An 11,803-nucleotide genomic window follows, 5' to 3' on the forward strand; every position below is an offset into this window, starting at 1 on the left:
AACAAAACAAAACAAAAAACTTAGGATCAAACAAATAAACCAGGTACTCCCAGAATGACTGAGGTTGGAAGGGACATCTGGAGCTCTCCAGTCCTATGCCTCTGCTCCAGACAGGATCAGCTAGAAGAGGTCGTTCAGTCAGGTTTCCAATACCTCCAAGGCTGGAGCCTCCAAACCTCTCTGGGTAACCTGTTCTAGTGTTCAGTCACCCCCACAGCAAAGAAAGCTTTTCATACATTTAAGTGAAATTTCCTGTATTTCAGTTTGTTCCTGTTGCTTCTCATCCTTTCACTGGGTGCCACTGAGAACAGTGAATGGAGCCAGCTCCATTCTCTCTACTCCCTTTACCAGGCATTTATACACAAGATCTCCCTGAGTCTTCTTTTTCCCAGGCTAAAAAAATCACAGTTGAACTCATCAGACTAAAGTATGTGCAGCAAATTTCATACATGAGAATGTGTGATTTAGAAAGAAGATGGGTTCATTTACCTAGGTTCCAGGATTCAAAAGTTAAGTGTGTGCAATGAAGGACAGAGCTACTCCTTCAGACAGGGGACTCAGTAGAGCATGCCACACATAGCACCCGTGCCCAGGTTCCCTGCACGTGCTAACCAGGGCACAAAGTAGGCAGCCTATATCCAGGTCTCATCGTGAGAGTTGTAACATGGCCAGAATAACCATTTGGATCCAAAATCAGGCAGTACTCCAAGGCCCTACTGTACAGATATAGCTAAACACAAGGCTGGACTTTCCCAGTGCAAGATCCTAAAATATGTAACTTTTTCCTTTCCTTGCTCTGCGATTATCTGAAGGTAAGCATTTTCAAGACAGAGAGCAAGCCATAAAATTTTAGCAGTCTATGATCATGAAGAATGAACCATTTTACAGGAGATTGTCAAATATAGTATTTGTCCTATACGTGAGGGCAAGAACAGATGTTTTTGTCTGTAAGTCAGCTATAAATAAACTTATCCCCCAATGAACATACAATTAAATTATGACAATACATAAATAATATTATGTAAACATACTTTTTTATCCTGTTTTGATGATTCTTTTACATAACAAATTTTCCTTATTCCCACCTCCTTTATAAGGTTCTGACAGTCAGGACAGGGAAGTTTGGTACAGTAAAGAACATCAGTCTCTTCTACTTTGGGTTTTGATCTGAAAATATATATATTTGCACAATTCATTTTCTGCAAAGCTAAAATCAAACATAGTATTTACATTTCTTTAAAATAAATGTAGTATTTTCATTGAAGATCATTATTCCTAATTAGACTGCTCTCTATCTCTTCCCTTCTTTTTCAGATCTCTTATTTCATCCTGATTTTCCTTTTAAATATATGATCTTCTCTGCTTAAGTTTTTCACTATGTTGCCTATAGCAGTATTTGCATAACTCAAGTGCTCCTTCTTTTCCACAGGTAGGCATTTACAAATACCGCTATATTCACTAAGACAAGCAGAAGACAAGCCTAATCTCATCATGATTTTGCTATAGTATCAATCCAAAATTACACTGGAGAGCTATGAATTTTGGTGGTCCAGGAATCAGAGTCTCAGTACTAGCCCCTCTGTTGTAAGTCACATTTATGTTCATAAAGGATTTTTAAAGGTTATTGAACAACTAAATTACAAATAATTTGAGCATTTTAAATGACACATAACAATGTGTAAAATAGGTGTCAATTCAAAATCAAGTACATACTTCAGACAAAGACTGTACACCACCAGTGACATTGAATCTCACTAGCTGGTCTTGATCCAAGCAGAGCACAGCTATTTTGCTGTTGGTTAGGCACCAGTGATGCCCAGAAACACATCATCTGTCTGTCTGTCTTTTGTAGTTAAGTGCCTAGCCATAAAAATTTTCTGTACCCAAGCAGTGGAAGAATGCCTCTCACTCCAATATTGGTAGTGCTCTGTTTACGTGCATACAGAAGTGTTACTGCTAACGAGCCACACAGTTTCACAGACTAATGATTCTCCAGCTCTTGCTAGCTATAATCCGAAGTGATCCAGGTGTCTTGATGCTAATCCTGCTAGTCTGAGGACCAGCCAAACAGGCTGCCAGGCAGAATGCTGCAGACTAGATCTTTCAAAAAATGTTTAGAGCATCATGTCGTAATGAAATTAGACAATTATTTTGGAAGTGTGGAAATATAAGATGTTATCATGTCTTTTCAGGGGGCAGAGGGGAGGAAACGAATATATTAAAATACTGACTCTAAACTCAGAGATGTAAAATATTAAGATTCTGAAAATAGATTAATCAGCAAAAACAGATGAAAATGTCAAAGATGTTGATGAATCGTAGCTCCACAATACTCCCTGAAATACTCACACTCAGCTGACATCAACTGCTATAAAGAATGACTGTGAAGTCAACCTATTACTATATTTGTAATAATAACCTGTACAGGAGAGCATTTGTTTCAGCATGGACAACAAATTCCCGTTTTGCAAATCCAGTCTTTTGCTTTCTTCTCCCTTGCCATGGCAAGTTTCCATATAATATGCCAATGGGGTATCCATTATAGCCTGCCCCAAACTGTTAAAAAGTAAACGAAATAAAACAATCAAAATCTAATAGATCCTTCCAAACACAATTATATTTTAGCCACATACTAATATCACTTCAAAACTAATATATGTGGTCCATATATTTCCAGATACATATAACTTCTATGTCTAAGAAATCTTTATAGATACTTATTTGATATTTTTAAATCAAAAGCAGCCATTACTTATATTCTCACAAGAGAGAGCTCTGAAAATAACATATTGCTGAGAATTTTGTGAATATTTTGATATATTTTCCAGGCTTTTGAATCACCTTTACCACTTCACTAAAGAGCACCTTACCATTGCTATCCTTTTTAATACAGTTATTTCTCCTTTTGCATTCAGTGAGGTCATTCTTCTCCATCACAGTCACCATCACCTCTTTGTCTCCCTAGCCTGGCAACAAACTTAGGATCCTCCTTCTTTAGGGAATCTCAGTGAGTGTTTTTGTAACACTAAATAATCAAACATTACCATTACTATTAGCATATTACAGCACCATTGACTATAAAATGGAGCCAGGTAGGCATCTACACTGCAGGTGCCTACATTAGGTCATCTACACTGCTGGGGGCACTGAATAGAAACATTGCAAGTATTGAAGAATTCGATTTACTCACAAAATATCCATTCTGACTGTACAGTGCACACCCCACACCTCGGTTTGGATCATCTTTTAAAACAGATAAAGATTTTCACTTCACTTAAAAACATACTTTTACATACTTTAAAACATGTTTTACAGACTAGCATGTAGTGCTTTAATGATACAGAAACAGAATGCATAAATAGACTGCTTATATGCTGAAACAGCATACCTCCATGCATATCCTCTAATGAATTACAGATACCTATACACATTATTACAAAAAGGCAAAACTACCACCAAGTTCAGCAAAAGCTAGATTTCATAAGAACATAAGTTAAACTGTAGCTTTAGATAAAGTTATTCTTTGATTAGCAATCACAAGTGTATGAAGTATATTAGCTTGATACAAATTCCTGTTAACGTACTACAGAATTTTATACAAACATCAAGATCTTTTGTTGATGGGATTCACTATAAGCCCACCTATTTACATTAATTATATACTGATAATGCTTACATTACATATATAATGCTGCTCCCTTCCCCCTCCAAAGCATTACATGATAAAATTATATATAGATAATATTTTATTTATATAGAATTCATATCCAGTAAGAGTCGTGAAGGGAGAAATTGAAAAGATTTTCCCTTCATTAATGCTTTCCATGTCCCCACAAATAAATATAAAGCTATGCACTTCCATTTTCTCCTGGTTCCTTAGTTTTCATAAATGTCACAGTGTAAACAGATCTGTCATTTAGTGCTGTTCTATTTTGTATGTATTAGATACACATATATATGTAAAATATTTTATTTTCTTTAAGTAACATTTTGAGCTTGAAATATAACAGTATACTTCAAAAAGTACTTTTACAATTACTGCCTGTAATGATTTGTTTTTCTACCGTTTGCTTTAGGGTTAAGTAAGTTCATTATTGCAACAGACATTATGAACAATAATGTCCAACAACAATGTAATAAATATACTAATGAAAAATATTTCAGCACTTATGTTAGGAAGGCATGCCAATTTCTTTGATACTCATGTATACTGTGAAGTATATGCTCTTTGCTATAACAGAATCAATAAAATAATAATAAAAAATCAATAAAATAAAAAAATACATCTTCATATTTTGTTATTATTCTTCAAACGCTATCAGCATAACTTACCAGATCTTGCCGCTAGAAAATAACAAAGCTGCAATGCATGTTCATGAATAACATCAGTATGACTTTTTCTCTCAGGTTGGAGAGTTCCCCGTAAAAAATAATAGCAACGTAAAGCATTTTCCATCCGTTTGAGACATGTATCTTCACAGATATTCATGTTAAACCATGAAAAATATTTTTGAGATTTTTTGTGTTTCTCAACACTCCTGTTGGGGTTCCCATTGCATTTTATTTTTTTTGCAATCTTTTTCACCATTTCAAAAGTTGTCATGGGTAAGAGCACACTGCTACTGATATGGCTCCTAAGAAACATACGGTCAGCTTGCTGAATATCTTTCATAATTTCTGAATCGTTTTCATCTGATCTTTCAGGAGCCCTTGGCCAGTAATAGACTGAAGAAACTGAACCTAGAGGGAGACACTGAAAGTGACTTACAGTACAATATAATTAGGCAGGACATTCAATTCATGCTTTTTTGATTAAAATGGTGTATCAACGTTCTGTTGCACTGCAATTCTGTGGACACATTAGAATACAAATCCCAATATTGTTATCCACAGAGATCCACTCACATTGCAATGGGATCTGCAGTGAATACAGAACTATTTTAACAACTGCATTAAGTGCTTAATCACTGCATTTTCATAAACGACCTCCTACAGCTTGTAATCCTTGCCCAGGCAAGTGGACTTACTTAATTCTAAGAGACTATTTGCAGAAAAAAAGGATTATTTGTGAAAAAAAGGATTTGCTGGACTGAGCTACATGCCATAATGTTTTCCTAGGCATAATGTTTAGCAGGGTCATTTATGAGCTTCTTATTCAAATAGAACTGCAGTTAACATAAATAGATTTAAAATATCTTCTATACCTTGAATGAGGAATGTAGTACAAGTTGTGCATGGTTTCCTGGACAGATACACAGTGCAGTTACTTAAAGAAGGAGGAGGATCCAGAATCATGTGTTGTACAGCATGAAAGCCAGCTTTGGAGCAAGTCATAGCTACCACTTTGTGTACTCTATCTGACTCACACACTACAATCCCAGTCTTCTTGAACTGAAAAGGAAAAAAAAAAACAGTTTTTTTTTTGGTAGCAGAGTTTATTTTACAAGCGTGCATGTTTTACACAGGTGCAAAAATACATTATAGGTTTTGCTACATATTATTACATATAATTGCTCTTTAGTCCCAGAATCTCTAGATATCAATTTCTCTTTGTGTAAATTTAGTGTAAATTTAGTATTACTTTACTTTTTGTGTACATCAGTTCTTAAGAAATCCAGTGCTCTTCCTTTTGAAGCAATACATCAAATCAAAATTGAAATCAATCAGAAAGATCAAACTGTAGATTTATAAAACACTTTTGGAAGAATCTGTAAGACTAGAAAGCAATGTTTCTTTTATTAAAGTTCTGCAAGAATATATATAAACCTGAGTTTATATTATCAACACTATATTAGCTGTGATGGATAGAATAAGACAGTAGCATTAAAGTTAATGATTACTGTGCAAGCTTTTTGAAGAAGTACGGAAAAGATTTTATTTCTGTCTTCTATATATTCAGGTATTGCCTAATGTTAGGATACCCAATGAAGGTACAACAGTACAAACAGACAATAATATTATCATTGGATATAGCTCTCCTACAAAATTGGTAGATGGAATACACTGTAACAAATAAGAATCATAGAGTAATTTATATTGAAATGGAAATCTGGTTGTTACCTAATCCAACTCCCTGCTCAAAGCAAGGCCAACTTCAAAATTAGATCTTATTCATTTTTTTCTTGGAAAACAATTTTTGCCCTCGCTATCAAAGAAGTAGTTGGAATAATCTATTTTAGATGATATCTATAAATACAGCTGTTCTAAAGTTAAGTAACTGCTAATCAAAATATTTCACTAAGTGCAGGTCCACTCTGCCCGTCTCTGACAGATCTCATGCCATCAATGCCACGGATAAATACCTAATGCCATTTTACAGAAAAGAATAACAGCTTTGAGATAAACTAACATCATTCAAAAACATATGTAAACCCATATTTCTGTAGCTTTCTTGAAGGAATAAGAGTGATAAGCAGAGCAAGTGTGAAGAAACTATTACTATATTGGTGATCTCTTCACAGAGACCATCTTCATTAGAGACCATCTGACCAGCAGGTCAAAGAATGTACTTTCCTTTTTTCTCCTTTAGGCAACTACTAGATGTGTCCAATACCATATGATAATGATAAACTAACTACTGTATACAGATAGTCATTAGAAAAACAACACATTAAGGATACATGTGAAGCTCTGAAAATATGCTGTAGCCAATTTTCATTTTGACAGATATTCTACACTTGACTCTGTTTAACTCAGATGAATTCACTAGGAACTTGAAAATAGAAAGTAATTCCAGCAAAAATGATTACAATATGCTACATAAGAAAAGATAAGAACAGAATAATGATAACTACGCGAGCATGGCATATTTCAGTAAATTTAAGGAATTGATAGGAAGTCCTTTGGAAAAATAATCTAAGGAATAAGAGAGTCTGATTTACTGGAAGAGACTACAGAAAATATTTTATTCTGATGTAAAGAAAAAGTGAGCAGCAACATGAGACTGTTTCAGTTGTACCAACTGATCCGTATTAGTCTGAAAATAAGAACCAAAATCAGGAAAGGAACTAAAGGCAATATTAAAGTTGAGCAAAAAGGAATAGCGTTAACATGTGAAGATTAATTCAGAAATGCTATTTTACTGAAATAATCTGATGTTTCCAGTAGGAAAGGATACAAAAGGCAAAAAGAAAAGTTTATATACAAAACTGCAGAAAGAAAGTCAAAGAAAGCATAGTTACATTACATAACAAAAAGACAGCAAACAACAATACAGCAAAGGTGGCATGCCAACAAGATGAAACTGAAAACAAGCAAAACAAGATCCTACTTCTGAAAAGGAAATTAAATGAACAAATACAAAAATGAAACCTGGACTAGCCAGAGAAGAATCAGCAGACTATTGTGAATTACTGTTTAAAAAGGCCACAACACAATGGTGCTATTGACCTTTTGATACAATACAAATTTACAGACACTGTGTATGTTAAAGACCGTAGTTGCTCCATCTGAAAGAGTGTCATTTTAGGTTTTCATACTACTTTAAGAAGAATACAAGCAAACTCAAGAATCTAGAGAAGAAAAAATACGAGGTTTAAAACCTAAGATCTAGGAGAAAGGCTGAAGTATGAAATTTTTCAAATATTTTGAAGAGTGGATTAGTCAAGAATGACCTAATTAGATTTAATCTGCTTCAGTGTAGGAAAATGGATTAGACTACTTTTGTTCAGCTCATTTGTATGATTCTATCATTTCATATTTAAAGGTGTTTCTTATTATTAGGTTTCATATCAGGTCAACTGTTTATAAATTCAATAATATTTAAGAAGTAGTTCTTAAAGTTTTAAAAAGTGTAATCATCACAGCTGCTCTTATCTGCTAATTTGATTATTATTAATATTTAACTTAAAGTTTTATAAAACATTCTCAGATAATCTGGAGCATGAAAGGCTTTCTACAAAAGCAAAACAGTGTATGGAGCTGAAGAATTGTTAAGAGAAGTGAGAAAAACAAAGTTTTCACATTCACAGCTAAAATTAAGACAGGATGTATTTTAACCATGGAAACGAGCATAAATAAATGACAAAATGGAAGTTGCAGTTATTTCTTCCAAAAAAACACTATGGCTTGGTGTGCTTGAGACTGATTCAGCTACCACTAAGGCACCTATAGCAAATTTATAGCCCAAAATGCAAAGCCTACTACTCTTGTTCTGTGAGGAAAGGACAAGAGATTTCTACTTGACAAGCAGCTTTGTAGAGAAGGCCATGGGGCTCCTGGTGAGCAAGAAGTTGAACAAGAGCCAGCAATGTGCCCTTGCAGCAAAGGCAGCCAATAGTATCCTGGGGTGCATAGGCAAAGCACTGACAGCAGGTCAAAGGAGGTGATTCTTCCCCTTCACTCAGCCACCACCTCCAGCACTTGTGAGGCCACACCTGGAGTGCAGTGTCCTGTTCTGGGCTCCCCAGAACAAGAGAGACATGGAGCTACAGGAATGAGTCCAGCAAAGGCCAGGAAGATAAGTAAGGGACTGGAGCGCTTGTCCTATGAGGAGAGGTTGAGAGAGCTGAGACTGCTTAGCCTGCAGAAGTGAAGGCTCAGGGGGGATCTTATCAATGCACATAAATACCTGAGGGAAGGGCGCAAAGAACATGGGGCCAGACTCTTCTCAGTTGTGCCCAGGGATAAGACAAGAAGTAATGGGCACAAACTGAAATACAGGAGATTCCACTTGAACACAACAAAACACTTTTTCACCAAGAGGGTGATCGCTATTACAGGTTGCCCAGAGATGATGTACTGGGGAGGGCTCTCCTGGGAAATATTCAAAATTCTACTGAACACGGTCCTAGGCAATCTGGTCTGTGTGACTATGCTTGAGCAAGGGAGGGTGGACTGGACAATCTCTCCAGAGGTCTCTTCCAACCTCAGCAATTCTGTGAATCATCAGATTCACTCCTCCACAACAATAGCCAATCATGTAATAGACGTTTACATTATTAATATGTAGTCTGATCTCGTTAGATATTTTAAAGGGTAAATCCCTTTAAATGACTAAAATACTTTCCAGCAATGATATTACGTACCTTCTTAGATGGGGCAACGCAGTATGGAGACTTTTCCATATGAAGAGCTAGAAACATAGACAAATCTCTTTTCTTTTCTAAGCGTATGGATGGATCTGAATAGGTCCAAATAAAGAGGTCATAATTAGTAGGAATATTCAAATAGGACCATGCTATGGAAAAGACAATGCTGATTGCAGTAATTTAGGTATAATGGTGAGTGAGGGCAGACTATCTAGGTAAAGGGAAAAGAGAAATACACACATATCTGTGTGTTTATATAGTGCACATATAGATTAACTGTCAGAAAATACAGTGTTGTGGTGGAAAATACAGAAGTGTGGTGGAGCAAAATTAGCACTTGTGTTCTGTAACAAGCGCAACTTACTTCTAAGCAAAACTGCTCAGAAACAGTAAACAGCCATAATGCAATGCCATCATACAAATAATAAAATAATAAACCCCCATGACCCAATAATACTCAAATAAAAGGTCTGTGTGTGATTAACCTCCTGCTTTTCACTGTATCTTACAAAGAAATGGTCAAAGTTTGGATCATGTCTTGTTTTTACATTATTTCCTGAAGCTAGAGATATGTCAGTCTGTTTACTACATTGAGACAATTAACTGAGTAAAGAGATACAAACCATCCTCCATATCTTAGACTCCAGAAGGTCTCTTCTGAGAAGAAAATATTTTAAAAATTCTTCCTTTCCAATTGCTTTTCAAGCAAAATGCTGCAGTGAAGAGAATATATATATATATAATCAACAAATAATTTAGTTGTATTTAATCATGTTTTCAAAATACTGTAAGCTCCTCACTCCATACTAATGCAAACAAAATATAAAGGAAAATCTGGTATGCCGTATTGCCAATCCAGTTTCTCTTTGACAAGCACAATAAATCTTCATCAACAAAAACACTTCATATATATGTGAAGTAAGTACATATCAATTCAAAGACATAGAACGAAGTATTTCACAGCATCTTCACCATAAAATACCACTAGCACACCATATTTCACAGGCACTTCATCAGTTTATTTCTTTCATTAGATCACTCATGTTAAATTGACTATTTCTTTTTTTTTTGCATTATTTTTCACCCAAATCTGATTTTTTTCCATCACGTGTATCCCCAATGTGATATCACAGAATAAATCTATATTTGCTTACCTGCAAGTCTGTTAGCAAGAAGTCTTCAGTGATAATGGTTTTAAAACGACAAAATGATGCCTTTAAAAGGCATCTAAAATGAAACCAGTGAGTCAGATATGCTCTTCTTTTCTCGTTGACACTATCTTTGCTCCACCCTGTCAATATTAGTGTGTCACACAGAGGTCAGTTTTGCGGAGGGAAGTTGACCAGGCCATCACTACTATATACAGGTAAATACTCTCCCCCCATATTGAAATGATGAATTGGAAGATTTATATCAAGATCTTTATCTAGTACTGTACCAAACTCTAACAAAATATCTCCTGATTGTGTTAACTCTGGAGCAATCAGACAACCTAAATACCTCCTATCTTCTTTTCAAATACATAATCTGCTAATACTGATCTATGTAATCAACACATAAAGCAGGACTGTCCAAGATTGGAAGGGCTTGTTGTAACAACTACGTTAAGTTCTCTAGAAGTACTAATGATATTTTTCCACACTTTTTTACGGTATTCACTCCATTTTTGACTACTAATTTCTTCCTATTGATTACGAATTTCTTCCTACTACAGTGCTTTGCTTTGTTTTCTTATCAAACTATACCAAGCATATCACAGAATCACAGAGTGGCTGAGGTTGCATGAGACCTCTGGAGATAATCTAGTCCAACCCTCCTGCTCAAGCAGGGCCACCTACAGCACGTTCAGTAGGGCTGCGTCCAGGCAGTATTTGAATATCTCTAGAAGAGACTCCAGAGCCTCTTTGGGCAACCTGTTCCAGTGCTCTGTCACCCACACATTAAAGTTGCTGGCTTTAATAGCCAGCAAAATAGCCAGCTTGCCCACCAGAATTCCCAGGTCCTTCTCTGCAGAGCTGCTTTCCAGCAGGTCAGCCCCCAACATGTACTGGTGCATGAGGTTATTCCTCCCCAGGTGCAGGACCCTGCACTTGCCTTTGCTGAACTTCACGAGGTTCCTCTCTGCCCAACTCTCCAGCCTGTCCAGGCCTCTCTGAATGGCAGCACAGCCCTCACGTGTATCAGCCACTCCTCCCAGTTTTGTATGGTTGTATGCAAGTTTGTATGCAAACTTGTTGAGGAGACACTCTTGTTGCTTCAGCCAGGTCATTGCTGAGTAAGCTGAACAAGACCAGGCCCAGTACTGACCCCTGGGGAACACCGCTAGCTACAGACCTCCAATTAGACTCTGCACCACCGATGACAACCCTCTGAGCTCTACCATTCAGCCAGCTCTTAATCTGCCTCACTGTCCACTCATCTAACCCACACTTCCTGAGCTTGCCCAGGATGATGTTACCAGAGACAGTGTCAAAAGCCTTACTGAAGTCAAGGTAGACAACGTCCACTGATCTTCCCTCATCTATCCAGCCAGTCACTCCATCACAGAAGACCATCAGATTGGTTAGGCACAATTTCCCCTTCGTGAATCCATGTCGAATACTCCTGATGACCTCATTTTTCTCCACATGCTTAGAGATGACATCCAGGATGAGTTGTTCCACCACCTTTCCAAGGATGGAGGCGAGGTTAACTGACCTGCAGTTTCCTGGGTACTCCTTCCTGCCCTTCTTGAAGACTGGAGTGACCCTGGCTTTCTTCCAGTCCTCAGGCAC

The sequence above is a fragment of the Rhea pennata genome, chromosome 1 (assembly GCF_028389875.1).
Source record: "Rhea pennata isolate bPtePen1 chromosome 1, bPtePen1.pri, whole genome shotgun sequence".
NCBI lineage: Eukaryota > Metazoa > Chordata > Aves > Rheiformes > Rheidae > Rhea > Rhea pennata.